Here is a 4,198-nt window from a genome sequence, read left to right as displayed (position 1 = left end):
TTTTTTTTTTCAATATCTCATTTATTACACTGAATGGTTGGTGGGAAGATTTAAGAGGAGAGAGAAACGAAGAGAGAAAAGAGAACGAAGAAGAAAGGGGAAGGAAGAGGAAGAAGAAATGGTTTTCAGTGGCGCCAAGGTTTGATCTTCCCATTCCGACGCCGGAAGAGTGATCTCCAACCCGAGATCTACATTTAGAGGTGAGCAAAGGCTATATTCCCTAAACTTTCACCATACCCAAGTAAAACCAGTGATTTGGTTAGTGTTTCTTGAGGTCTTGTAAATTCTCCTTGAGATGATGAATCTAAGGTTTAATAAATGATCTATGTGCTGATTTTGAAGGATTTGAAGAAGTGTTTACAAGGTTGGAGGAGCATTGATTATTTGAAGTGATTTGGGGTTTTGAAGGAATTCTTGAGCAAAGAAGGTAAGATGGCTTTTCATTCCTTAAATCTAACCTAGATCTAAGTTAGACCCATCTTATAAGACTTTGAATGTGTGGAGAATGGGTTTGAAAAAGCCCCATTTGCTTCCCTAAAGTTTGGGGAAGGTTTTGGGGAAGAATGGTATTTTTCTGCCAAGACCGGTGGGCCAACCGGTGGGCCAAATGGCCCGCCTGAGAGGGCAGGCCCTCGGGGCCAACCGACGGGCCTAACCGGCAGGTCGATCGGTAGGCCAACCTGCCCACTGATCATGACCGGTGGGTCAGGACCGGTGGGTCAACCTACTCGCCGATCATGACTAGTGGGTCATGATAGGTGGGCTGTTCGACCCACCCGAGAGGCTCCCAACATGATTTTTACGTCCGAATGGACCCAAAATGAACGTGCGACTTTCTTTTAGGATTCTAAACATGATTTTGTCATCAAATCTTGTTAGTTTTGACCCCAAAGTGGTGAAATGCTAACCCATTCACTCATGATAGGTTCACCAAATCTTACGCTTCTCGCACCGGATCTCACCCGTACCAGGCGTGAGTCTTTGTACACTACAAGTAAGTGGGGAGAGGACGTTTGGCCTTGTTTCAAGGTTGGTTTAGCATTCATCTAATTGTATCTAAATTAGTCATGTCATCATACAAATGCTATGTAGCTTAGCCATCTTCATATTTTATGCCATGTGTGCTGTGTTCATTTCTCAACGCCAAATGATGATATGCTTATGTGATGAATGTTGACATCATTGTGCATGATGCATTAATAGACTAGATTCCGTAGTCGGCTTGGAAACGAGTGCATTGGTGGCCCGTGGAATGGGACGCGGTGGCACTATGCAATCATACTATGTCATATAGGAGCATGCGGTTTAGGATTATCATCTTCCCGTGCTACGACCCTTCCCAACAGGGGTTGAGGTGTTGGGTTACCATTTGGGGGAACTAGTGGTCGCGGTTTTCGGGTCACTGTGGCGGTTAGACATACACCCGACTGGTCATTAAGACAGTCGGCAACCTCGGTGGTATATTCAAGAGGGCCAATCATACTGCTTTTAAATTGCTGGAGTCATCACCTTTAATTTCTGTCATTTACTTTATATTGAGAGCCGATGGTCGGCATGTTTTACTTTTTTGAGTACTCACGGTGGGCCTTCTTCGACAGCCCTATAGGCGTATCGCGGGATGGAGTTCGCGACTCGTACCCGGAGTATACGCGCACTGTGGTTGTAGTAGCACTAAACAAAGACTTAGTAATGTTGTTTAGGTGGATGTGATTTAAAATGAATTGCATAGCATATAGTGCATATGGTTGTGATTTGTTGTATGGACTACTGTGTGGTCCTTCTTTTCACTTACTGAGCTAGTGAGCTCATCCCACGTGTGCACATCTTTTAGATGATTTTACAGGTCATCAACCTGAAGAGCACGGGTCGGGTCCCACAGTTGAATTTCCTGAAGAGGATTGGTGGGTCCCCGAGGAATTAGAGCACGGCACGGATTGCTCGTGCGAGGGCTGTGCTGTGGGATCGTAATTTTGAGACCAAGCTGAGCTTTAGTTTTGATACCGAGCTGAGCTTTAGTTTTGATACTGAGCTAAGCTTTACCTTTTGATACCGAACTGAGCTTTACTTTTGATACCGAGCTGAGTTGTACTCTTTGTGTTTTTGATGATCCCTTTTGTGTACTTGATATATAAATTGTATTCTTTTGTGTAAATATCATGTTTGCGGGCCCACATGTACTTAACTATGTGTTATAATTTGGGTATCAAATATAATGGGAATATTTACAGGTAAATTAAGTCTTCCGCTGAACTGATGAACACTTTCTTAGTTGTGTGTATGCTGTGGTGGAATACTGTATCAGATGATCCTGGCAGGTTTGGGTTAACCGGTGTTAACCCGATCATCGGTCCGGTTCTGTAGAACGGGTTATGATAACGGTGGTATCAGAGCGGTGATGCTCTATTCCACTCACAGCATACCATTAGACCCCATAGAATCTATAATAGGAAATGGGATTGGGTTAAAAAAAAAACTTTACAGAGTTAAAAACCAAAGAAAGAAAGTAATAAAAATGGTTGCATTTAGTTATTGCATTCATGGCATGCATGAGAGAAAATGAAAGATTAATTAATTGATGTCATAACCCATCGAGTATGAGTTTAATGAAATTTCGACAGCATAACAGCACAAAACGAGATTTCCAAAAATTTTCACACAAACACCTGATAAACAACATATATATATATATATATATATCAATGATAAAAATTAACAAAAGACACCATAACTAAACTACACAAGTATTCAAATATACAAATTCACCACAAACCACCATCAAAACACATCACCCCACAAATAAGTCCAGTTACAGAGAAAGTACAAAGAATGAGAAAAGAAAGAAAAATACAATAAGATCAACAACATGAAACAGGTGAGAAGCTGGTGTGGACGAGCTAAGTCCTCACTGATCATCGTCATCGTCATCATCCAATACTACTACTCCGTTCACCTGAGGTCTAGAATTAACATCAAGTAGACGGTCGTAGTAGTCAAACCTCGAGTTCACCAGCTGTACATCCCTCCGAAGTAGGGCAAAATTTGCTGAAATAGCATTAGCCGTGGTATCCAAGTCCTAGCCCAATCTGAGAAAGGAATTCTCTAAAGTAGCACCCTCATCCAGTCTCCTTAGCAGCTGATCTTGACCTTCCTTCAAGGCCCTCATGGTAGTCATAATGCCCTCAAAATCAAAGGTGCCACTCTCAGGCTGTGGGCCTGCAGCTCTAATGAAGCCAAGATCAGCACCTCTCGACTCATGAGGCACCTCCTCAAGGATGTCCTCGTCCACAAAATCATCCTCCCCACCCTAAGGAACATAGTCCTCATCCTCCTCACTAGACTCTTCCTCTATGGGAACATCCTCCCTAGGGGCAGCCCTCCTATCCCTACCTCTCTGAGCTTCTGCTCTCTGAGGTACATCCATAAGAGTGTGGAGACCCATCCTCAATAGATTCCCCCTATCAAACTTATCTGTTGGCATCTTCCCCTCCTCACCACTTAGGTCCACCCCAAAGAACTTAAAGATCCTAGTGAGGATCCTACCATATGAAAATCCTCCATCCTCGGGGTGAGAAGTATGGTGCTCCATGGTCTTGAGGATGATGTAAGGCAAGCACAAGTGCTGGTCACCCCCTCTAAAGCCTTATAAATGCAGAAGGCTAAGAAGGCCGCCATGAAGCTCACCTGGTTCCGGTGACCTCCTCTGGGGAGCAAGTTGAACTGGACCAAACGAGCAAACACACGAACCTCTGGGAAAAATGATGTCTCGGAATCCGGACACTCCCTGCTGCCACAGATGGTCTCATAGATGTGGTCTGGTGTCTCCGAACTCATGAACGGGCCCATCGGCTTACTCCTGGGAGGACTGTAGAAATGGTGTCCAGCTGAAGAAATACCCAAAATACTAGCCAGGGTGTCCACGGTCAGCTGAATGTCCACCCCCTTCACCATACTAGTTATCGCATACTCTCCGTACTGGTAGGAAACCTCCAGGTTACAGTAGAATCTATGAACCAGCTGCTCGTAGCACGGACGGTCTATGTGGAGGATAGACTGCCAACCCAATGCGATGAACCTCTCCTGAAGTTGAACCTTGTGGAAGTCGTCAACTACCACAGTCTTCTCCATCATTATAGACCTCTTCAGGAAGGCCTGCCAGTTGGTTGCTACCTCTGAACAGCAGAAGAGTTCCTCGTCATAG

This window comes from Macadamia integrifolia, chromosome 5, assembly GCF_013358625.1.
Source record: "Macadamia integrifolia cultivar HAES 741 chromosome 5, SCU_Mint_v3, whole genome shotgun sequence".
In the NCBI taxonomy this organism is placed as follows: domain Eukaryota; kingdom Viridiplantae; phylum Streptophyta; class Magnoliopsida; order Proteales; family Proteaceae; genus Macadamia; species Macadamia integrifolia.
This window is presented reverse-complemented; position numbering follows the sequence as displayed.